General features: G+C 39.5%; 1 protein-coding gene across 1 annotated transcript in view; it reads left to right on the top strand.

The window, feature by feature from the left end:
* The window catches only part of LOC142082818 (neurexin-3), a 487,905-nt gene that overhangs the window by 253,949 nt on the left and 207,558 nt on the right, over positions 1–26,398 (top strand). The gene's annotated exons all lie outside the window — the stretch shown is intronic.

Below are 26,398 nucleotides of genomic sequence, written 5' to 3'. Positions count from 1 at the left end.
TTTTCTTTTCATGGAATAGAATATACGTAGGAGAGATATGAGACTTGCACTCATTTAATTTTTATGCCAGCCTTTCCGTCCTCAGGGCTTGGAAGATGCTTCTCACATACACAGAATCCTCTGTGATTGCTCAGATTCCTCTGTGATTGCTTACGGCGACTTTCCTTTGTACCTGCATCAGGACTCAGTTTTGGCTGCTCTCACGCACAAGGTAATGTGAGCAGACTTACCGGATCAGGTGAAGAGTCCACTATGGCATGATTTTTGGGTTTTGTTCACCTTTCTGGTCCTATCTGCTTAAAGCCAGTTCTATCTGAAATATCATCCCTGATCTGATTGTCAGATTTTGAAAAGGGTCACCAATGTCTCAAGCCCCATTGGTTATACGTTTTGCAGTTTGGGGAATGTTTTGCTGTGAAAGCAGTGCATGGGGAGCAAAGACATCACTGCCTTCTTGCACTGTGTGTCTCTTCCACTGCTCTTTAAGTGGCTCTAAGACACTTTGTATGTGTAAACTGCAAGTGAGGCCACGTGAGCATTTGGAAACCTGTCCGTTAACCACAAAATGCTGTTGTCTGCAAACCTTTCTGACAGCATCAACTTGTTAAGCAGAGTTGTCTTATTTTAGAAACCTCTCTACCCTGAGCACTTCTGTTCCTTTGCAGTCCAGAATAGCACCAAAGCCCTTTTTCAGCTGTGCATTTTTCTCCACCCACCCACTGATAAAGAACATATTGAGGGGAAATGAGTCTCTGGTTTCCACAAGTCTTACTACACTGCATCCTGGTCTTTTAACTTAAAGGTAGATAGGAATTCTTTTTGGAGCCATTTACCATTGTTAATATTAAGAAAAGGTCTTTTTATGATTTTAGGCAAAGGACTGGAAACCTAGAACTTTTCCCAAGGGTAGCAAAGCTATAAAACACAGGCAGATCATTTTGGTGTGAATCCTCAAAGGTTATAGACATTTGGTTGCTAGTGAAATTGATGGGAGTCTGTAAATTTGTTTGGAGATCTGGCCTACTGAGGTTTAACTTTCGTGGGACCCTGAACATTTTGTAATTCCAGCTCAAGCTTGGAATATATTGACTATATACCACAACTATAGAATTGATCTCAAAAATGGATTGAAGTTTTGATGTTTAGCCCTGAGCTTTCTAGTTTTCAGTTTTCTCATCTAATAAAGTAGGAATTATAATTTGGATTTACCTCCAGTGGAAAAGATTAACCCCAGAAACAAGCAGTTAAGGCATAAATTCCTTTGCACGGGGATCAGTCAACTGTGGGGATTATATGCATAAACTAGAATGAACAGAGAAAAGGAGGCTTACCTTTGTGCCCCCATTTCCTCTCTCTGTGTCCTATCAATCTGTTGTGATTTATTGTTAAGAACATATGGAACCATTTAAAAAAATGAAACAAGAAAACAAACAACTTAAATAGCTTGTCTGAATATAAATTTGGTTGATTTACATTGTTTCTCCAACTCCTGCTCTTTTTTATAATCCTGTAATGTTTTGTGGCTTTGGTAGGTAATGAGCTCCATCTAGTGACACAGTATCCGTGTGCGCTTCTTGTGCGAGGAGCGAGCCTGATGCACGTCTTGTCTCTGCTTGGCTGGGGATCAGCTGTGTTTTTAAAATACGCCTAATGGGCAGTGCGGTGTCACTTCACAGGAGGAAAACATAGATAAAAGTGAAGTGGTTCTGTGAAGGCGTTAATCATATCATTACACTTATTTTTCTTACAGATTGATTGCACTTAAACAAAATAACATTTTTCTTAAGAGATAAAAATAATTAATCTATATTAAGTCATAATTCAACTCCATATGCATGTGTATACCATCTATAGCAACACGAATACTGATAATCACTCAAAAGTTCAAAACAATTGGAGCCTTTCCCTCTAGTTTACCGTACCATTGTATTACTGCTGTAGTGATCTTCAACAGAAACTGAAATTGGTCTTTCATATCAGCGAGTCAGGGGTTCTACTGCTGCAAGGCTAAAAGCACCACAATGTGTAAATGTTGGAGACGTCTGGCTCTTTCATGTGTACTAGTCTCGGGCAGCTCAACTATGAGTCCTCGGCAGTACGTTATTCATAATTAATAGAGCATGTCTTTTAGCTCATTAACTGAAACCTGTACTTGCAGAGCAGAAATGTGAGGTCTGTGCTGGCTGCTGCTCACACAAAGGGGAAGCTTATTATCTGAGCGTAATTTGGGCTGACTTCAGTGTCAGCCTACCTTCAGTGTCTTACTACCTCCTAGTGAGAATACAGAACTCCAGGTTGGCTTACAAAAATGTTTCTGCATGTTGGTCACGTTAGAAATTAAGTAAGAGAATGCTGCTCCTTTTACAGGGAAGAAGCTGGGGTACCACAGTGCTGAGTCTTCGGACTCTGGCCTGGCAGCCTCTGCTGCAGCAGGATGCCTTTCTCCACCTCATACCCTTGAAGACCATCTGGGAGGCACATAGACTGCATAGAAATTGCCTTGCAGATTAGTAGTAGAGCTCTAGGGCTATACTGCCAAGGCGTGCTCTTTGCAGCAGCTGCTATGAAAATAGCAGGAGTAGCAAAGCTCAGTAGCTGCTGAGGGGCAAAGACCCTCCCAGCCCGTGTGGATATGTATTTCCTGTGGTTCCCAAGCTAGCTTTAGACTAGCTCATTTCAGGTTAGCTTGGATATTGCTGGCATACCAGTATGGATGGGCATGGTGGGATACTTCTACAGCAGCAGAGACTTAGCATAGGCTCCAGAATGATCCCGAGAAGCAAGGCAGGCACCTGTGTGTGGTTGATCTATACTGAACAGCCTTCTACTGATGCCAGATTATTACCAGTACTTGTGCGAATGGTCATGACCATGATGTGATGATCGCAGCACAAACTGCAGTCTAAACATAACCTTGAGAGTGGGAGGGGGAAATTTTTGATAAGCAAAGCTAGACTTTCTATTTTGAGAAAAGTCTTCTGATGTACAGCCCGTGATGCAGCACAACAGCCATTTCCTAGGCAGTCTGCCTGGAGCTGACATCAGAGATTGGACAGTAGGAGGGGAGGGTACAGTTAAATAATTTGGTAGACTGTATCAATCAAACACAACTTTTTTCTCTCTCTTTTTTTTAATTAAAATTGTATGTAGAAGAGAGGTTATTTATAACCCATTCACCATCTGCTACAAGAGAAAAATCTAGCTATCCCGTTCAAGTTAACAATTTTTGTTGTCTTTTAGTCCATTGTCTGCAATGTTCTTTGGAGCAAAAAGCCAGAGGTCTGTCATTGCAGAAGGGCAACAGAAACTCCTCTCGCATGTCATGTTTTGCTGACTCTCTTTGACAGGGGGCATGTACAAATACCCATCCAAATCTGTACAATTCTTTTTTGTCTGTAGAAGGAGGAAGAATACTTCCCTAAACTGTCTTAACATCTTGTCACATGTGTTACATAAACCAAATATTTTATCTGTTTTCCCTCACACATACTCATATCTGACTGTGGGGTATATTTTATGTTATCACTTTTTTGCTGAGCTTTAGGTCTCATCTTTCTTCATTTCATCATTTTGTCTTATTGCTTCTTATTCCCCTTCTGAACTTGTCAGGTTCCTCTATTTATAGATACTAACAACCATCAGTAATATACTGTGCTACTTCTCTTTATTGATATGTTTCTGCCTGAGTTAATAGCTGGTGAAAGGGAATATTTCTTGTGTAATTATGCTGAAGTCATTGAATATTAGCGTGCTGTTGCACTTGATGGTGTATGGGGCAGTGCCCTGCAACTTCTTGGGAAGGTGGGGAGAGCTTCAGTTATACAGCACATTTGCTTGAAACCAAAAGGAAGAGTTAGAATTCTGTGTGCAGTTACAGGGCTATGACCTCACTGGGATCGTGGAGGCATGGTGGGATGGCTTACATGATGGAGTGCTATAATGGAGAGATACAGCCTTTTTAGGAAGGACAGGCTGGGAAGGCAAGGAGAGGGAGTTGCCCTCGATGTGAGAGCGCAGCTGTTATGCATGGGGCTCTGCCTTGGGATCAATAAGGACTCAGTCAAGAGTTTATGGGTGAAGATGAGTGGGCAGACTGACGTGGGTGATGTTGTAGTGGGTATCTGTTATCGACTTCCTGATCAGGAAGATACAGATGAGGCTGCCTTCAAACAACTGGAAGATGCCTTGCATTCACAGGCCCTGGTTCTTGGGGGACTTTAACTACTCTATCTTCTGGAAGGACAATACAGTATGGCTCAAGAAGATTTCTTGAGTGTGTTGATGACAATGTCCTGATACAGAGGGGCCAACAAGGAAGGGTGCTCTGCTGGACCCGGTACTTACAAATAAGGCAGAACTGGTTGTGGATGTGAAAGTTGGAGGCAGACTTGGCTGCACTGACCATGAAATGATGCAGTTCAGGATCCTAAGTGGAGGGAGCAGAAGACCACAACCCTGAACTTGAGGAGAGCAGACTTCAGCCACTGAAGAGATTTGCCTGGAAGAATCCTGTAGGATACAGTCCTGGAGACAAGAGGGGTGTAGGATTGCTCGTGGATGTTCAAAGATCACCTCCTCCAAGCTCAAGAAAGGTCTATCCCAACAAGTAGGAAAATGAGCAAAAGCAGCTGGAGGCTTGCACAGATTAGCAAGGACCTCTGAAGTGATCTCAGACATGATTTGGGGAAGTAGCAGGCGGAAGGAAGAAAAGCACAAGAGGTGGATTCAGGAGGGAGTAAAGAAGTCTGAGCCAGGCTTTTCTCAGCAGTGCCCAGTGATTAAAAAAAAATAGAAAACTTCTATGTGAACACCAGATGAAAAACAAACAAAAAACCCCAACCAACTTTTTTTTTTTTTAAAAAAAAAAATACTGTGAGGATGTTCAAACATGGAAACAGGTTGCCTGGAGAAGTTGTGGAGTCTCCAGCTTTGGAGATATAAAAAACCTGACTGGATATCCTCCTGGGCAACCTGCTTTAGGTCATCCTGCTTCAAGCATGGACATTGGACTAGATGAGCTCAAGAGGTCCCTTCTAACCTAAATGTTTCTGTGAAAAGGTATGCCACAAAAACGGGTGCTAATGGATAAACTAGTGCTCCTCCCCAGTGCTGTCACTCCCCCTTCTGCATTCCCCATCATTCCCCATCTGTAAATCTGAGGGGTTATGGTTGGTAGGTGCCAGACTTGGACTGAAACTGCTGCAGACCTTTTTACTGTGCTGCTTCACTGGAAGTATTATTTAACCCAGCTGTTAGTATTCCTTTTTTGTCTTTTCATAACTTTTTCAATTAGTACTTTTTCTTCAAAATTACATTTAGTTTTAAGAAGCTGTTTCTTTCTATCTTATCTAAATTTATTCTTGTGTAGTTTTAAGGCCATTAACTTTTTTGTTACGTTAATATACTTTAGCAGTCTATTTAAGGTTTGTTTAGTGCAGAATTCCGTACTAAGCCATTTTCAGAATTTGGAAAGGAAAAGCTTGGAATATGTCCTTTAGAAATTAAAGGTTTGCAGCCTCCCAGGGCCATCTACTTCTTCCCCACAGTGCACCTTCTGACAAATGAAATCAAGTTGATCTTTGAGAAAGAAAGAGAAACACTTTTGCTGATGGGGAGATATTGCAGGATTGCAGCTTCGAGAAAGAAAGAAACGCTTTTGCTAACGGGGAGGTATTGCAGGATTGCGGCTTCTTTTAAGATCTGAGCTAGGGTGCCCATATACCACAGTGATGAAAACAAAAGAAAAGCCCAGAGCAATAAGCTACTAATACATATAAATTCTTCAAAAATGCACTAAATTGGCTGTACATTGTGTGTCTGCTACTTTTTATGTGTATGGTAAAAATGGTTGAGCAGTGGGAGAGGAAGGAAATGAGAGTTTAAGTATGAAACGTAGAGCTAATGATTTCCATTCGTGAACTATGCATCTTGTTTTTTAGACCTTTTTTAACTTGCTGTTTAGGTTTCCCTCGTACCTGAAATAACAGTCTGACTGGCATTTTACTCATGCAGACTGATCTTAATTTAATATTGATGTGGCTTGGACTATTCTCTGTCTAATTCTTTTTTTTTTTTTTTACAAGATGTATGTTTCAGTGTCCTGCTAACTTAATTTGCTTTGTAGATGTACAAATAGGTAAGTGCTTTGAGGGTAAAAGCAGCGGCAACAAGTCCTTTTGTGTGATGGCATAATGGTAAACTGGGATTGTTGGTGGAAATCAGCAATTGTCCATGTTGTCCAGAATGTAAATAGTCTGAAGAAGACTCCGTATGTGGGTTGTGGAAAAGCAGACAAAAAGGCTGAACTGCAAGTTTGTCCTAGCCTCCTGCAAGTCTAATTTTTATACGAGGATGAATAGACCGCTTATAACAATAAATATTTGCTTTGGAAGGCTGAAGAGGAAAAAAGTAATTGCCTGTATGTATAGGTTTCATGACCATTCAAAGAGGATTTCAAATACAAAACATAATGCAAACAGATTCAAAATGACTATAGAATGCAATAATTGAGGCTCTTCTAAGAGAAACATAATAATAAAGAGTTTGGGCTATTTGTTTTTTTTTTTAGTGCTCACCACTTCATGAATGTATGCCTTTTTTTTGTGCTGTCTGCATGGGCTAATTGAAAGAAAATGCTTAGGTTGGACTAAACAAAGGAAAGTGAGTGTAATTTTTGGACAAAGGAACTCAGACCCTGAAAATGCTGAGCTAGGTAATGACACTACTTTGCAGTAGATGCATTAAATGATGTTGGCTTATAGGAAAGACATTTTGTAGTCTATATGAAAATGTGAACAGCTTGTAGGTTTGTAGAGGAAAAAAAAAAGTCTTTGTGCTGGTACACATTGTGCTGTGATGTGTTTTTTACTTGCACTGGATAGCTTGGGTCAGCTGAAGCATCTGTTTATTTCTCCTCTTTCTCCTCGCCTACCAAAAATCTGTTTTTATTCATTAGTTTGAGTGCTTTTGGTTTGGTGGATTTTTTTTGTTGCACTTGTTTTACTTGATTTGAACTATAGTGTAAAGGTTATGACTTGCTTAAAGCAATGAAACCAGTCACTAGTATTAAGGACCTCATCCGATGTGATACTTCAAAATTTTTAGAAGTATAATGTTCTTATCCATAAGCAGTGGTGTTGCTCCCATTGTTGCTGATATTCCGATTTTTGATTGCATTTGCCTATTCTCTGTAGATTGCTTAGGTAATTGTAAGGAATAACTGTGTTCAAGTAGTTTGAGGATTTAGAAAGCTGTCATGAATACTTAGACCAGAGCTTTTGTAAAATACTCCTGAAATAAATAATCGAAGAGTGAGAGCAGAAGGTAACAGAATACTGATTAGGAGCTACTGTCTGACGTAATGAATGCATCTTTGTAGCATTAGAGTGAAGGAGAGAGTAGTGGCACAGATGGTGAATTAGGAAACAATTTCCACTTGTAACTACTGAAATCAGTTGATATTGACAGTAATAAAGCTTGAGTCTCTCAACAGTGCTTTGGTTTTTTGTGTGTGCCATATCATTATATTAGATTATTTGGTGATACTTTGTTTTTCTGTATTCTTCTAAAGTGTCTGGTTGTTGAGAAGCAGATTGTAAAACCACTCAGCGTAATTTCGCTGCTGAAATTGGGGGGAAAAAAGGAAGATGAAATCTCTGCTAGCTTTCCGCAGTACTTTTCATAACTGGCAAGTGAATGTGTACATAATTCAGTCCAGTGAAAATACTCCATCCAGGTTAAGTGTGCATGAATGTGTCTGTAGAAATACACACTTATTCCTCTGTGCATGTGAGGCTTATATTATATATGGCGCCTTGCCCAGTGGGTGTGCATCATGTTTATTTTTCTAGATATGTGTTAGCAATTGAAACAATAAAACGGTAAATACACCATATGTTGACGTCTTCTAGGTACTTTACCCACGGAATCCAATGCACATTCCTGAGGCGGCAGCAGCTTCTAGAAAATGTTAGAAATCCTTCTGGAAGCTTAAGAAGATAGTGTAAAATGATGTAAAGCTCTCAGAAGTTTCCAAAAACTGATGTTACTTACAAAATGATCTTTAAAATAAATGTGTATGAATGTCTCGGCAGGGAAGTATTCTGTTTGAGTAGCAGAAATGCTAGTGCAAAGAATCTGATCAATCTGTGGTGAGATAATATATTTTTGGAAACTACTGCAACTTCAAAACTTACTGTAAGAGCGTGTGATGACTAATCTGCTGAAATTTTATTTTATCAGTGTTTGCAGAAGGAACTAATCTATAAAAAGTCTCTGCCGAGATGTAAGGTGCAACCCCCAGAACAATTGAAGAAGTAAAGTCTCTTGTCTTTGAAGCATTTGTGAACCCACTGTGAAAGCATCCTACTAAAATAATGAGGAACAGTTTCAGAACTTATGGTCTTTTCAGAAGCTTGTGTCAATGCTGCTACTATATGCTTTTGGCAGTACCACAATGTCTGTTGAACTTGCAATAAGAATACAAAAAATATTTATGTGTGTGTGTATATATATGTGTACACATATAGAGTTTGCTTGCTGCACTTTTATGTAGAATATGCTGTCTAAAGGGAGTGGGAAGCTTCCAACAAACAGAGCTGAGATCCTGGGTCTGCTGTTGAGTTATGCACAGAGAGGCAGATGAAATGTTGCCTTTGGGCTGTTCAGGCAAAGTGCTTTTTTCATGGTTTGCACATCAGAAACGCTATCTGTAGGCTCATTCAGAATGTCAGTGAGGAAGTCGGCTGTAAATGAGAAGCAAGATGTAGTCTGCACTGTAACTGTTCTGTTGTGATGTCATCCATCTGGGCGGTTGCTTTATTTACCAAAAGATCTTTGAGTATTATCCTCATCTAATTATCTTCAGTTGTGTGATGAGAACATCTTGAAAGGGGTAGATCTCTGTATTTTGGGCATACACACATCAGTATTCCTAAGAGACTATGGCATTCTTTCACCTGATATGCAGTTATGTGATGTTATTGATACCGTGGTGGCAATATTATGCAAAATAGATTATATCTTTGTTTTGAAGGCCAATGTGTACTTGCACACATTGAAGTCAGCTTTGGTCACAAAGTAGATATTAGTGTCTGTATTTTGTAATAGTTAGGGATAATTCATCTATCCTTTTTATATATATTGAGGAACAGAATGTCTTTACATGCAAATAATGTTACTGCGTAATACTAGAGAAGTAATAGTACAAAATATTTCCCTGCAATGCACAAAACCTGGTCTGGGGCAGTTACTTGTTCAGTCACTCATAAGCTTGGTTACAAATGCTTTTAAATATCCTGGTGTTGAATTGTTGATAATGACCACTGTTACTATTCCCTTTGGGTCCCCTGTGTTCGTTGGGTTTTGGGGTCTTTTCCCTCTCTCTCTTCTCTCTCTCCTGAGATTCCCTCTGCAAACAATGCTTGTAAGCTGCATTGCTTTTGCATACAATGCCTAGCTTCTCCTGTTCACAGACCCTGCTGCAGGAAACCAGTCAATGCTGAGACCTGTAATCCCACCTTGGAACCTAGCACAGGCAAGGTAGGAAAAAGCACAGGCGCTGAAGTGGGACATGGGACAGTGTTGAGTTCCCATTTGTAGAGGTGATGTTAACTCAGTGGGGAGATAGTCAAATATAGCCGAAATCTGTATTTATAAACTAGGACGAAAGAAGTAGTAGGACTACCTCTTCCAAAGGTGGCTCAAAAGGTCTATTATTTAGTGGTAACAGAAGTTGTCATTCTTGTCATAGAAGAATGATGTGAGGCTTGAAAAGTCTGTTAGCTTGTTCCCTACCAGAAGTGGGAAGATTTTCCTTATTAAAGTACAGATTTAAACCAGAAACTTGTGTGGAAGCTAATTTTTGTTAAGAAAGAGGTTACAAACCTTTCAAGATTTTCTTAAAAGTACAGTTAGACTGTCAAACTGTTAGGACAATCCATCTTCTTTACACTGTGAGTGAGGAAAATAGTTAGCTGTTAATGGAAAGAAGTTGCTTGTCCTTTTTCATGTCATCATATATTTCACTGGTAGACAGGAGTGAAGTGGCAAAGTAATCTTATGGTTGGGGTTTTTTTTAAGCAGAGTCATGGAGTGGTGAACACTTGTGAAAATTGCCTACAAATCCTCTCCCTCTAATTGCATAACTTTTTTAACAAAAGGTGGAGCCAATGGCAACAAATTCTGACTGGTTTTGTTTGAAAGTCATTCATACTAATTTATTGATAGGAATTGCACATTGCTATTTTCTGCTATATCTCAGTGAACCCTACTTTGATCAAATCAACATTTAAACATGTTCTAAACAAAACATTCAACCTCAGGCACATCACTTTTGTGAACTGACATTTGAAAAGTTTTCATTGGGAAAAACTATTTCAAATATTTCCATCCAACAGGTCAAACTTCAATGTGAGCTGCCAAAGTAGAAGTAGTGATAGCACTACATCAGGGTAACTTTGAGAAGAAAAATCATATAATATTATTGTTTCACAGTAATCAGATATGTCATAGTTGATGCCTCAGATAATCCTAGGTTATGTGGGAGATTAAGTGACACTTAATAGTTGAGCTGAAGCCAGGTAATCAGACATAGTAGGCTAGAAACCCAACATCCATTGTATTGTAAGCATACCCCTTCTATATCTAATTGTGTGCTTCTGAATGCTTTTTAGAAGTGCTTTCTGACATCTTAGTGAAGAACCTGTTTGATAAAGGAAGTTTGTCTTGGATTAGTTTTCCAAACGTGATGACAAAAAAAAAAAAGATGTTGTTATTTTATAATGTGACCTGAAGTTGTGATGGTAATGTGGATTTGTGGTGAATAGGGCTTAGCTAATTTTGGTCCAGAGAGATGGCGAATGTATTCGTGGCTGAAAGGAGTTTCCACCATACTCTGGTGCACCTTAAGTAGCTGTGGAAGGATCACATGGGCTGTGGGCTCTGCTTTTCTTTATTTTTTTGAGGAACATGGAAAGATAAATTCAATCCATTTTGGGGAAAACATTTAACCTCAGTCCTTGGACAGATACTTGAGACACTGTATCGTAATGGTTGGTGTTTATGGAATCTACTTGTGTCCTGGTTCCAGTTGGGACAGAGTTAACTTTCTTCCCAGTAGCTCGGGGGTGGGGGGTGTGCTGTGTTCTGGGTTTGGTATGAGAGGAGCGTTGATGGCCCCTTGTTGCTGGGTGGTGCCTGCACTGGGGACTTTTCAGCCTCCCATGCTCTGCCAAAGTGCAGAGGAAGCTGGGGAGGGAGCATAGCTGGGGTGGTTGACCCAGCTGGCCAATGGGATGTTCTATACCATGTGACGTCATGCTCAGTATAAAAACTGGGGGGCAGGGGGCTCTCCCCCCATTCGCGATACACGGTTGGTAAGTGGTGAAGCATTACCTGCTTTATACATTCTGTTACTGTTGTTTTTCTCATTGTTATTATTACTGTTCTACTTCGTTTTATTTCCATTATTAAACTGTTTTTATCTCAACTCTTGTGGGTTTTCCTACTTGTGCCCTCCCGATTCTTTTCCCCATCCTACCGAGTGGGGGGGTGAGCAAGCGGCTGCGTGGGGCTTAGGTGCTGGCTAGGGTTAAACCACGACAACTTGTCATGCGTGTGCAAGTAGCTTCTTGTTTTAATAACAGGAACAAACCGCAGGGAAAGTACAACTCAAACTATCAGATGCTATCCATTGCCACAGTTCACTTATAAAGTCCCCTGATGTAAATGTACAGATGTTAGTAGGCTGTTAGTGGTTGGCAGTTTTTTGATATTGAAGAACCTGTCTCTTAAGAAGTAAAACATATAAAGGGTAATGAAATAAAGAATTTTAGAGGTTGTTTTTTTCCTAAATACATTTGTTTTCTAGCATTTCTAGTATGTTTCTTGAAGACTACAGCTTGAAACAATAACGTATCCTGTATGCCTCAATTGGTCTAAGCGTCTTAGATGTGGATAAAGAATGATTTGTAACTTCTTGTTGTGGATGCAAGTAGTGTGGAAGAGAGCCACACCAGTCATGCCCTCCTCCACAGCAGAAGAGAAACTGACTTATTTGCAGTGATGCTTGTCTTTGAAAATGTAGATGGGTTTAGTCTGCAGGCAGCAGTGGTATAGTCTCTGAACTTTATTTCAAAAATATTGAATTAAAGAGACCATTTTTAGGGAAGCGCACAGATGGCTTTTATTTTATTGGCACAATACCTCAATACGCTTTCAGCCAGCTATATTTGCCTACAGTGCTTGCAAGTCAGCCTTTGAAGATGCTGACAGCTGGATAGTAAGGAAGGGCAGAACTTTACCACCTATTCAAATTGCTGCTTGCCAGAATATGTCTACCTCATCTCTTATTTCACAGAATGTTATATCCTTCTGAACTAATTTGTGAATTCCTCAATCCAGGACACTTTTTTTTTTTCTAATTTTACTACCATAAGAAGAAAGTTTCATAAGTAAGAAGTAGAACTGTGTAAGAACTTCATATGTAAGAAGTAGAACAGCCTTAAAAGAGAACAGGAGTTGATCCCAGGTTTCTTGTGATTTTTGGCTTGAACTGTTGACCATCTTGTATCTGTTGAGAATGTTCTGAAGGATAACTTGCTATTGGTATACTACTGATGGGAAACTTACTGCCAACACTGGTATTTTATTTTTTTAATTATTTCATAGTGTTATGGAAGCAAGTCTAGAATTATTAACAGTAATTTTTATAACTATACTCAAACTTCAAAAATAATTTTTATTTGCACAAAATACTGATTAAGTTCTCATGTTTTGTTCAAATCACATTGCAAGTACCTGAAATTTGTGAGTATAAATCATTATTTACAGAAGAGCCGAAACTGTTAACTGTTAAATGTGAAGCCAATGTGTAATGTTTTTTTAAATTTTGCTGCTCTTATGTTTTGCAATTTAAATATAACCAACTAATACTCTTGCTTCCTTTCAGTTGTGGTACACATGTAGAGGTTAACTTCTTTGGGGTCCCTAAGCAGCACTATAGTAATTTTGGTAATACTACATTCTATCATTATTATTATTGAGTTCCATGAACAGGAGGAAGTTAATCAAAGAGAAAAATAATGCTGATCAACTCGGTCTATTCCAATATTAAAGACTGTTAGACTATTTGTGAATGGTCTCTCCAGTGTATCAGCCTCAGTGGTGAACTGGGGAGTTGCTCTGGCATCTGAGACACTTCTAAGTAAGCTGAGGAGTGACTGAAAGAAAATTGGCCTCCTATCCATGGTGCAGGACTGACTAATCTCATTGGGATTCTTCCTGTTGTTCCTGTAAAAGATGTTGGTTGTTTGTTTCTAGAGGCTGTGGAAGTCTCTAATGAAGTTGTACTTTCTCTAAATTAAAACAGATGTAGGCATTAGAATTTTTCTGCCTCTAGAAACTCCAACAGTTTAAAGACTTGTTTAGTTTTCGCTTGTCTGCTTAGATGAAATGTTGACACATAGGGAAAGCTTTGCAGAGTTGTGTAGTCTGCTATGTATTTTGCATTCTGCTAGACTTCATTTAAAGGGAAATGTGGCTTAGTATGCAAAGGGTAGCTGTCTTTTAGGTTGGACAAACTCTCATTCACTCCCTGCCTCTTACTTGCTTTTTTCAGTGGGTTTCTAAGCCTCCTGTGTGATACTGTCTTAACTCTAGAACAATTAAGACAATATACTTGCTAATTGCTACTGATCGCTATTACGATTCCATTTTTCCAGCCACTCTGAAGAGTTTAAAGCTCTTAGACTTCGGCAGTGCTACCAGTCAAAAGCACAATAGTTTTGGGTAAATGTTCTAGAGGGTCTTTGCTGTAGTTACTGTTCACTGTAGTTGTTATCTAAATTTTCATCTTAGCTCTAATGCTACCACAGTGGGTTTGATATGAAAAATCTATTTAAACTGTAAGTCTGCATGGACTTTCTTGCACAATACAGTAAAGCACAGAGCGAAAGCAATGCTGTGTGAAATTTGTTTCTTTTCATTGCTGTGGAAGTCTTTGTGTCAGCTGGAAATTGTGGCTGTCCTTCAAAGCTAGTTTAGAGGCCAGATAGGGTTGGGAAGCTGCTTACTAGGTTCTTGTCACAAACTCACTGTTTCCACGTATCTAGGAGTGAAGGTAACTGAATAGTGCTTCTTGCAGCAGCTCTCCAGGTATAGCAGTATAAGGCTGTAATTAGAGACAAATCAGATCACACAGGGCCAGAGAACTTTCATCCCTTCGGTGTCAGTGCCCACCTCTCCTTTCTCAGCTATGCCCAGCAGATTCCATTATGAGGTGCTAAAAATCAATCCAATAATCCAGCCGAGAGGATTCACTGATGTGGCTTTAATGCGGGCAGTACGGAGATCAGTGTACTAGCAAGAGACTTATTTTAATGCCCTGTCTGTTCTGGACTGGGGAGTTAATGTAGCCATTTACATGCTCTACTCCATTAATGTGGTCCTTGCAATATAATGTGGGCAGCTCTTTGCCTGGTCACCTAGGACTAAGCTAATTTATGGGCAAGCAATGGAGATTTTATTGGTTATTCACCCAGGGCACTGCCATGTAAAATTAGTCCGTGTTTCTTCAAGGATTTATTTCTATTCCACCATTCTCCCTTTCCCCAAAGTAAAACAGGTGCTGGTGATAGTCCCTTTAAGCTTTGCACAAATGGAATTTTGTAACTAAGACACTTGGATTTACAGTTAATAGAGTATAACAAAAAAAAGTTTGATAAGGGTTTTGAAACTTATCTGTAGTAACTTCTGTAACATGGCACACTAAGAATATGTATTGATACATCATGGTGCTTTTTTAGGGAAACCTGCATAAGGCATTTCTGGTTTTCCTGCTGTAAGAAATTTAAAACAAAAAAAACCCCCACCCAAACAAAAACTTAACGCACGGCACAAATATAGGATTGTTAAACTTCCTTCCCCCACCTTTATTATATATTATATGTTATATAATAAAGTTATTTATATAATAACTTCTGTTTAAAAAGGGAAACTGGGAGCTTGTAGAACGGCATTCCCTTTCCAGCTGAGCACCTAATCTGCTGAGGGGCCTTGGTTATCCCCCTCTCCCCTTCCCCAGAGGCTTTTCTCCTGTGTCTGTCGTTCCTTCAGCTGTAGGAAAGGGAATGTACTTCTTCAGGGTTTGCTTTTTTTGTAATTGCTTTGGGATTCTTGCATTCATTCTCATTTTCTCTTGAATTTTAGAGATATGTTTTTGTTGTACTTCTGTTATTACCGACAGTTGTGACTTGAAGCTATTAAATTTCTTACATTTAAGAGTAATAGTTACATAGCATTCATTGACTGTGCTTCAAAGGCATCTAGAAATAGCTTTTCTCCAGTACCACCATAAATGCTTCACTTAATTATCTTTTCATCATTTTTTTACCTTGCGGACAATCCTTTGAACTGATCAAGGTGGGCAGCTACAGCCCCAAACTAGCAGTTATGATACTAACTACGCCTTGTACCCTCTCTCTTTCTGACAGTTGAGTGCTGTTCTTAACTCAGGTTTCGTGGCTTGTTTCTCCATTTCTAAGGGTATGGTGGTTTTTCAGAACCCCTCCATTTCCTCCCACAGTAGTCAGAAGGCCCAGAAGCGGTTCCCATCCATTGTTTGGAATAAGTCTTATGGAAACAGAGACTAACCTGTCAAAACCAGGAACCTCCATTTCCTACCAGTACAGGTTTTTTGGTTTTGGTTTGTGGTGTGGTTTGTGTGTGGGTTTTTTGTGTTTGTTTGTTTTTTTTAGGGTATTGTACCACTGGTTTAGCTCAAACCAGCCTTCTTCTTTTCCCCCAAAAGATGCAATTGGTACCAAAGGTGTGGTGTTACCAGGTATCATGGAGAGAGGAATTTATATCTGATTATGAAGCTTGGGATGTATTCGGAGTCCTTGAGGGCTGGATACTGGCTCAGTGTGCAGTTGAACGTGTTGTTTTTTATCAGAGAAGTCTCATGAGAATTCTAGGCATGGGGAGGCTGACAGGTAAATGAGCTTTGCAGGATGAAGTGCTGAAGAGCTCTCAAAAAGCAAACGTGGGAGTTGTATGGAGAGTTGTGTAAAGCCCAGAGATTTGTATTGCTCAGGCTCTTCAACTCTCTTGACTCATGAGGCAGTGCATGTAATGAAACACCTGCTATGAAGAACTCTTGTGTCCAAATGTGTGAGTACGAAGCAGCTCCCTTTGCTTAAACATTTTTTTTTTCCTCTTTTTTCATCACTAGTGCCTCTTTCAGAGATGTCTCTTCCTGCTAGTAATTTTCTTTGGGAAGTGAGACAGTTGCCTTCAAGTCCTGAAAGGAGTGCTGTCATGTGAGTGTCAAAAACATTAAGTTTGAGTTTCATATAGTGTGTCTGTCCTTTTGGATTTGGAGCTCCACATGAAAATGTTCTGTTGAAGCGTGGAGAAGTGATAATTCCTCTTTATAGTTTTCTTGAGCATTTTAGCATCTACAGTACAACATGGTAGTCCATTCAGGATGCAGTTCTATACCAGGTAGATGATAAACTGCAAGATCCAGAAAAGCCAATGTTGAACAGTGTCTGGCAAGATTGATATAAAAGAGAAGACCACAAGAGCTTTATTAGAAATCTTAAATTTATTAGAGGATATAGGGAAATGTTTAAAAGGCATGGGTATGTAGGTATTAGTGGAGCATGTACTCTGGACTACTTAACTAGATAGCAGTTGCGTGAATGTTTGCAGTTGTTGACTGGACTCCATTACCTGTGTATTCCCTTCCAGTCTAGTGTTACTTGGAGTGAAATCTGTCACATAATTGCTGCCCCAAGTGTGGCAGAGAAGAGTGCCACAACAGATGTCCGCAACATTAAGAGGAGAGTGTGGAGAATCTACTGGTGTAAAGGGTGGTAAGGGGATGATAGTGTATGATAAGAGAGATTAGAGCAAGCATCAGGCAGCTTGCTTTTTTCTTTTTTTTTTTTTTTTTCCTGCAAGTGATGGAATTGCACTGTTTTCTCTTCTTGAGTGAGTGTTAGGTTTGGCAGAACCCAAGAGAGAATGTTTTGTTCTCTCTAATCTTGTCAAAGGGTGGTCAGAGGGACTGGGAAATTATCTCCTTACCAAATTATGCAAAAGTTGAAGTTGGGGTAGAAGATTGATATCGATAGATTATTTCTGTCTGTCTAGTGAGAGTGGGTAAACTTTAACCCAGTATTTTCCCATCTACATGGGGAGCTCGTAAACAGCTTTTACTGTGTTAGATTCGTGTTACTTTACAGGATACCATTACCTTCTCTTGCAGGTAAGACTCTGCCTACTAGAGTCATCGTCCTTCCCCTGCCTTCTGCCACAGACTGGGTAGAATAGTAAAGGAGGAGACAGTTGCATTTTCAGCATCTGTGGGAATAAACAGATAATTGCCACAGATTATTTCCAATATAATTTTCAAAGGCAGAACATACTTAAATATCAGTCTTGATGCCAGAAGCACTGGTTTGGTGGAAAGAAAAATAATCTTGTAAAATCGTTCCTTAAGCTGGCCAAATCAAGTGTTTTTGAAGAAAGTTTTACAGAGATATGATGCTGTTCCATCTATTCCTAAACTGTATATGCAGAGCAAGAAAGTTGCTGATAAGGCCGTGAAGCAGGCATTGATAGTTGTGGAGTTTTGTGCACCTCAGTGTCATTGATGGTTTTTGATGTAGTCTTCTTTGTTTGTTGCCATTTTAAAACATTCTTCTCCAGATTTTCTAACGAAGATACTTTGGAGAAAACTTTTCTTCACCAGAAGTTAATGGTAAAACTTGTAGACCAAATTAATTTACTGTAGTACCTGTGGACTTCAGGATTTCTTCTTACATTTTCTCCTCATCTCTTCCCTTCTCTTCCGCAAACCCATTAATTTTGGATCAGGACTAATTTTTTTCTAAGTCAGCCTTGTAAATTACACTAGTCCTATTTTGAAATTGCTTCCAGAATTCTCAGTACTTCCAGGTATGTATTTGACTGTTGTGCAGTCACATGTAATTATCTGTGTGATCCTCAATTAAGTCACTCATGTCAGCAGGAAACAAAAGACAACTGTGGTTTTTTTTTTTAAAAAAAAAGGGGGGAAAAAAAAGACTAGAAGCAGACATTTAAGTCTTTCAAATGTAACTGTCAAATCAAGGTTATGGTCAGAATGCCAGGGTTAAAACCCTAACTTTTGCAGGAACAGTTTTATTGCAATCAAATTTTGCTTCAAGTCCTCTTGGTTGGATGAGAGTGTATGCAGATGAAGATGACAGGCTGCTAAAAGAAAGGCTACTTAGCACGTCAAAATGCAAGCTGTTAGCTGATGTGATAACTTAAAATGGTCTGATTTTTTGGGAAGTAGAGAGCACTTTTCTAAATATCTATTCTATTTCAAGGGAGCACCAGTATCGCATTTCAATTAATTTGAACCCACCTCTACCTTCAGTTTTGTCATTTTGAGACTTTAAGGAAGACTGTGTATCACTTGCCATAGTTGAGCATTAGTTTACCCCACAATAAACCAGGTGTGTTTGCATTTTGCTATTGCTTTTATAAGGTGTAAAGAATTCCTTTATGGAAGAATCAACTTTAGTGCAAAGTGGTTGGAAGTATATTGTCCCAAATAGAGCAGTGCTCAGCAGGACCAGGTGGCAGCATTGATTTTAGTACCTGACAAACCAGGAGGAAGGATGGAGACTCTTTCCACCTTAAATGCCAACACTGTTTTGATGCTAGATTTTTGTTTGTCGACTTTTAAAGAAACTAAATAGTGTGAAGTTGTACAAGGGGAATAGTCACTGTCAGTCATCTTCCTGGCATTCCCAAGGTGTTTGCCTGACTTAGAAGCTTAGATGCTGAACAGTCTTCTGAATTAAAATCAGCTTATTCGTTAAATTTCAAACACCATGCTATTGTAACTCCTCTTCAATAATGTGGTAGCAGTTCATTTAATTTCAGTGTGATTATTGTTAGTTTTATGTTAATTTCGTAGTGGTCCCCACAGCATGATTTATTATTTATTTCTGTCTCCTAAAGTGCAATCCAATTTACATTGTTATTATTTTTAGCTCTATGTATAATAGCTCAATACTCTAAAGGAAGCCTCTGAATGTTTTGTCTTAATGCAATATTTACCAGTGAAGTAAATTAAGCAAACAAGCATTCTGTGTGTTCCTCATAATTTATTAATTTATTTAATTTGTGTCATGGTGGGTCTACTCTGTTTCTGAAGTTTCATTTAATATGGTTTCCATGTGCCAAATATTTAAAAAAAAAAAAGAAAAGAAGAAAAAGTGGATTATGGCAAATTCATTGCTGTTTTGTCAAGATCATTTTTATTGCATAGATCTTTGTGATGCAAGGAATCAGCACATCTACCTTTCTGTTGGAGAAACCAGTAGAATCTGCAATGGACATCAGTAACAGGTCAGATGAGGACTTTTGGGCAAGGTATTTCCTGCTTGCTTCTCTGGGGCATTGCACTATAGTGACAGGAGTTACTGTGTCAGTTCATCGTCTTTACAAGAGAGTTAATGAGCCAAATTAATCCTGGATGCAACTCCACGGAAATTACTCAGAGCTTGATTCTAACTCCGATGTGGTATTTCCACTGAGCCTGCTGTGAAGAGGCATACTGCATTTCAGGAGGGTTCAGTAAAATGTCTTATGTACTGCATGTGGAGTGCAGAAGATGGATTCATGACTGGCTAGTTTGTGGAAAAAGTTGTGCATGCTTATTTGCTTTAGAAAAACCAAGACACCCTAGTAGTTCCTATATTTTTAGAAACTATTCCAGAATTTTACTAGATTCTATTTTTAGTAGCATGGTTCTGCAGTATAACAAACTGAGTTCTTGGTCATTTAAGGGTCTTTTTAATCTGACACTTTTGTGACTGAAAGAGAGGGGGTAAAAAGAAGTTGCCTTCCCAGCAAAAAACACGGTTGTTTTACTTTTGTTGATTTTTAAGTGTGTGCCTAGGAATACAAGTAAACCCATGTACAATTTGCACATAAATATCCCAGTATATAAATCCCTGTGTGAGATGTTAAATTCAGCAGTTAATATAGGATTATAACTGCAAGTTAGTCTTCTCAGTACACCCCTCTCTTTCATTCCTCACTCCAATAAAAATACACACATTCGTGGAAGTGCACATTTCTGATTATTTGGTTATTCTTTGGCTGCTCTTGTACATGTGACAAGGTTACAGAGACTTGGCTCAAGGTTACAGAGACTTGGCTATGCTTGTACATGTTATGTGGACTGGAGGCTAGTATTTGAATCTGAGCGTTGATTGAACATTCAGCTGTGCTTTGTGGAGCTGCCTAGAATTGCCCAGGGTGCTGCTTGCCATCCTTTTCTTTGTTGTTCTGCACTCTGAAACGTTATTTTCAGTTCCTTCTGAAGAAGAGCAGGAGGTCACTTGCAAATGCTATTTTCAGTGTGAAGGTCTGCAGTTTGTTCTTCCTCAGCTTTGTGCTTTAAAAAAGCAATTTCCTATCTCTATGTTTTCTTCCTCTTCAAATATCATGTTTGGACTATGTATCTAGCAAACCATCTGTTTTTAGTTATTCCTTTGGCTTCTTTATTCCCAAGGGCCTTTTCAAATGATCAGGGTCTTTCCTGTCACCTATTCTGTGTCTCTGTCTTTCTACCTCGAAGCCTATCCTTATTGTTTCCTACAGTGATTGTTCTTGCTGTGGGCATGCTCTCCTCTGTTCTACTTTAATATGTCATTCTACACCACTTTCTTTTTTGGTACGTCTTCATATCTTTTACCTGCCCACTTCTTGTGCCTGTCTTGGTTTCCAGCTTCTTATCTGTCTTTCAGATTATCTATACTTTTTTTGTTTTTTTGTTTTTTTTTTTTTTTTTTAAAATTAGTTCAGTGTATGAGTCTTTGGTACCGGGAGGTGTGCTAACCAGGCCATGCAGTACAGGCAGAACTAGTAGTGCTAGTTCTTCCAAGAGACAAGATAAGGGAATTGTGACTAATTTAGCTTGGAAGGGATATTCTGAGCCATTCAGTCTGGGATGTTATGCAAAGTAGGTTTGATTAGGTCAGTTTGCAGGGCCTTCTCCAGTGAAGTTTTGAATACTACTAAAAATCTCACTGACTTGAGATTTCCACCCTTACGTCACCATAAGCCTATCTGACACCTTAAAGACGTATGCAAACGTTCTCTGTCTTGACAACCTTACTGTTGGACGCTGTGGTGTTAGAGATCAAGTGCTACATGCAGGGAGCTTTGTAAGAAGTGGCAGAGCCTTGCAAGCAGAATCCTCCACAGCATTCAGATGATTACTGGTGGCACTGGAGATAAGCAGCTGAGAGAACATGCCTTGCAGTGCCAGTAAAATTAATGCAATTGTGCTTTCTCATGACGAACTCACCGCGTTTATACAACAATTATGCAAGTACCTTGCTATTACTATTAAAAAAAAAACATCTAATCAAAGCAGAACATAATAGCAAAGTGAAAGATTAAATTAAGAGAACTGGATGCAAACGTCATGTGAAAATGATGGAAAGATGCTGGGAACTGTCAGGGGAATATCTTGAAATGGGGTTGGCAGTCATAGTACTAGAACTATGTGTGTGCTTTGGCTGTTCTGTGAGGAAGTCTGTGGTAACAGCACACATTACTGCTCTCACGCTTGTTAGAATTAAACATGGCATAGGCATGCTTTGCTTTTCTAAAATCATGCAACATTGTTAGGGCACACATGCCAAAAGTATGATAAATGCATTACATAGAGGTGCAGACATCAGAAGAAAAGGGCCTGAAACAAAAGAAAAATTAAAGGGTTGGTCTTCGGTTATTTTTCTCAGTGAAGGTACGTGTTTCAGCCCTTTTTTAGATCTGCAAATTAGAAGCTTATCAAAACTGTCATTCAAACCATAAATGAGGGAAAAATATTACCTTTGGTACTTTTTGTGCCTTGTTTATTATGAATGTTGAAAGTGAATTTTTGTGAATTCTGGTGAGAGTAGACGGGTTCAGTCATTTCTTCTTTGTGACCCTTCCTCTGTGAAGGAAGTCATTTCTTCCTTTGCGACTCATGGAATGACTGCTTGGCTTGTCCAAATTGCAAGCATTTTTCTTTATCAGTGATTTTATTAAATCCCTAAATAATACATTGATAAGTATATTTAATGTGAACTATGGACAATAATGCCTGACCATATGCCTCAGTTTTACCAGACTTATCTGCTATACTTGAATGAATTTCTTAAGATAAAACTCATTTTATGCAAAGCATCAAAATCACGTCGGTTTAGTATACGAGTCTTGACTGTACTCTCTGGGTTTTATCTAAACCTTGACTTTGTGTTGGCATAGTGGCCAGAAACAGCTTTCATTCCTGTGTCCTGACAAAATCAGGTGCTGAGCAAAGGGGATTTGCTTGAGTCTAGCAAGTTGGGCAGGCTGGCTGAAGAAAAGCCACTTTCTTAATGGATAGAGTTGGCTGTTCCAAACTGTTTCTTCAGCTTACAGCTTATCAGTTCCTCCTGGCTATCCATGTAGTGACAAAAATAAATCACCAATGTTTGGTCAAAAGTTTGAACCCTTTCTACTTGCTCTGGGTTGCTTCAACTGTAACTCAAACCAGTGGCACCTCCAGGTTGCAGAACTGCAGCATGAACTTCATAGTGATACCTATCTCCCATTTACTGTCAAAGTGTATTTGAGTGTGTGTCCTGGTTTCGGCTGGGATAGAGTTAAATTTCTTCCTAGTGCTGTGTTTTGGATTTAGTATGAGAAGAATGTTGATAACACACTGATGTTTTTAGTTGTTTCTAAGTAGTCTACTAAATCACAGCCAGTGGCTGTGTGGTGTTTAGCGGCCTGCCAGGTTAAACCACAACAGTGTGTAATCCTAAAACATCTGCCAAGTGTTAGATCTTGGCTTTTTAAGATTGTATCTCTTCCTTTAGGACATTGTGGCAGCCGATCACAGTGGAGGTACCTGTGCCTGTATACTTCTGGGCTTGAATGCAAGGGATCTGGGGATACAGGATCATCTTAGCAATTGGGGTTTCATTTTGGGTTTGTTCTTGTTATACCATCAATTTCTGAACTCTTTTGACTAGCAGATCTATCTTGCGTAACTTACTCTGCATGCAAGCTTTCTCCTGGTGGAGATGAAAGGCATTGGGTAGGATAGCAGAAGGCTTTTAATTTTCTAGCTGATTGAGAATTTCAAATACAAGTTTATATTGTACATGGGTTTTTTTCCTCATGAATTTTTAAATTGTTCATGTATACAAGATGTTGGGGCAGTGTTAACTGCTGAGCCACTACTTGTAATTTTTGTCAGGAAGAGCTTCCATTGTCTATAGGGGCTGATGCAAGTCTGGCTGTCTGACTAGAGCTTTAGTTAATGTGTGAAGAAGGCTTAATGAGAAGAACTGGAAACTGGGGAGCATCAGGTATGTTGAGTCATATTTTGCCACCAGCTCACTTGTGTTGCTTTTAGAGTAGGCTGTTCTTGTGATTATTTTCATATAAACTTTTTCCCATGTATTGCTAGGGTCCCTAGCTAATTTACTCCTTCCTGACAAGATTGGCACTCATGGATCACAAAAATACTATAGCTGGGATTAATTTAGTTCCAGCAATATGCAAGCTGAGGACAAACTGGCTCTTCCAGATCTACATGGCCTCCTCAGAGTTGCATGTATGTACTGAGCTTATGTTAGTACCATTGTAAGTAGTTGCTTTCCTGGTCATGCTTTCTTAGTGTGGTAAAACTTGTGATTCCTCCTGAATCTTGCAGGGAAAGAGTCAGACACATAACTCATAGAAATGAAAGTGACACAGAGACAGTGTGAGAAACCATTTTGGAACCACAGATTGCTCCCTGTTTTACCCAGTGAATGTCAGGGATTAGAGAAGCCAAGAAAGGACTAATTCAGGTCAATCAACTCTGAATAATGTACTGGAACCTCCCAACATATTTATAAGTAATTAGTTTGCCATGACAGTTTTAAGGACTCCTAACCATACCTTGACATTACCAGCCATCATGTGTGGGGAAAAGTAACGCTGATGGCACTAGAGAAATAAACCACTTGCGCTCAGAGTGATGAACAGCCATTTACTTTTGCTAAACACCCATTACAGAGAGGCATAATATTTTGCAAGAAGTCTCTAAATGTTGCTGTAATGTAGGAAAAAAACTATTAACCTGTTATATTGAAAGAAATATGAATGTGGGGACTTCAGACTCCTCAACTGCTCTGTTCTATAATGCCTCTGTAAGAAAAAGAGAAATGCCTCTGATTTAGTCTATGGCTATTTAAGTGTAAAGCTCTTTGAAGTCACTTCTTAAATCTGTTATATATCTGTAGTGACAGGATAGTGTAAGGCGTCAGCTGGAACTAACTCTGTGTGATTGTTGAGTTTTGCAATGAATACATTTTGAATGTTCCCAAGGGCTCATGCAGTCTGTCTGTAATGTTGAGGTTTTCCTTCTGAGCCTTTAGAAATACATTTCTGCCCCCCCGCTCTTATTATTTGATGCATTGAATTCTTTTGAGGGGATAGGTGAGTGGAGAAAGTGGAGAGAAAATTCTGGAAGAATTTTGAAATGACAGTTTCTGAAAATGTTAAAGTAGAAGATAATTGATCGTGATTAATGTCCTCCCATTGGTATACCTAGACTGTAGTTAGGATGCCATTTAAGCTGTTCAAGTGGCTAATGTCCAGCTGATTCATAGTCTGTGTAGGATTGGCTCAGTGTCATTGGCCATGAATGAAAGTAGCAGTGAAAGGAAAGATTCTTATCCCTATAATATTTCCAGGGTATTCTTTTGTCCTAGTTATTGTCTGCATTTCTTCCCAGGAAATTCTTGAACTGTTTTTGCATCTTAAGACTCCCTATGTTTAAGCTTCACAGATATCTAAATTGTTATAAATACATATATTACTCCCAAATACTTCCATTTTTTTAAAGGTTTATAATGGAATTAAAGCCTCTCTGAGCCTTGCAAATCTGTGGTCATCTGCTGAGATGCTTTACCACTTGGGTCTCTGTTGTTTATGAATGAGACAGGCTGCATGGTGGGACTGTTCACTATATTCTGACCAGTTGTGGTTCTGCTGCACATTCAGTGTGTTGCCTGTATGGACGTAAGATATACTGCAAATAGAGAAGGTGGAGAAGGGAGGGGATGGTAGAGAAACTTCAGTATCAGCACATTGGGAAAGTTAACTCTCTTTTTGCTTTGCATCTCCCCACCATGCCTTCCCACGCACATGCACATATTTCCTTTGCTTCAGAGTGGTGGCTAGCAGAAACCTTCTTTGTATTAATGAAAGCCAGACTGAACCCAGCCTTATGCTACAATTTCACCCCAAATACCAATGACCAAAGGTGCTAAACCTATTCAGAGAGTTGGTTTTAGCTGTAGCTCTTGTCTTCATGAAACTGGATGTTAACCGAATATATAAAGTACAGGCATGGCAGGGCCTCTGGCCTAAAGCCAGAGAAGTGATTGTGTAGCATTAGTGTCAATCTTGCAGCCAGAAAAATTCATCTTTCCTTGAGTGCACATAAACTCAGGGTACTAGCTGTGGTCACATGCACAAATCATGTCATGTTAATAAGGGGGTTGACACTGTCAGGAAGGAAATTGAAAACTGGTGCAAACAAAGCCTTGGTAGGGAGGTTTAGGCATTTCCCTGCACAGTCTTGCAATTTGACTTTATAAGTAGTTCCCAGTATTTGCTCAGGGTGAGAGGACCATGGGAGAAATGTGTCCTCATGCCTTCTTTTTCAGAGGAAATCTGTCAGGTCAGGTGCATTGGAGATACAGCCTCTCTGTATGTGGGCTTATGGAGAAATGGAAGTGTCCAGGCTTCCTCCTGCTGAGGGGCCCTGGGGATTGCAGTATTCGTGTTCAATAACTGTGACTGGGGAGGGCTTGAGCTGAATCACTGCTGTGATGAGAGGCACCCGGAGAGAAGGTGGGTGACTTAGTACGATTGTCTGTTCAGGGGAGACTTGATTTCCTCCATGTTGCTCTGTGGTATGGTGCCAGTGATTGGGCTGTAGCAGCTATCTCTGCAATGAACACAGATGAGGAGCGTAGAAGGCATTTTTGACAAATCTCTCAGTATGAAGACCAAAAGAATCAGTCAGTCTGGTAAGGGCAAGCTCTCTTTCTCTACTGATGTTTGTATGTAAAATCCACCTGTTTCTTTAAGGATCATTCTGTAAGAGATTATACGACCATTTTAAGAATATATTCCAAAAGAATAGCTTAGATGGAAAAGGTGGCCGTATTTAGTGTGTTGCAGAACATCACTGCTCATTGTACAGCAAAGCTGCTGGTCAGCTGAAGCTCGTAGACCTGAAGTTAATCAGGACCGGTCTTCTTGGGTGATGATACAGACTTGTGGTTGG

This window comes from Calonectris borealis, chromosome 5 (assembly GCF_964195595.1).
Source record: "Calonectris borealis chromosome 5, bCalBor7.hap1.2, whole genome shotgun sequence".
Classification (NCBI taxonomy): domain Eukaryota; kingdom Metazoa; phylum Chordata; class Aves; order Procellariiformes; family Procellariidae; genus Calonectris; species Calonectris borealis.
This window is presented reverse-complemented; position numbering and strand designations above follow the sequence as displayed.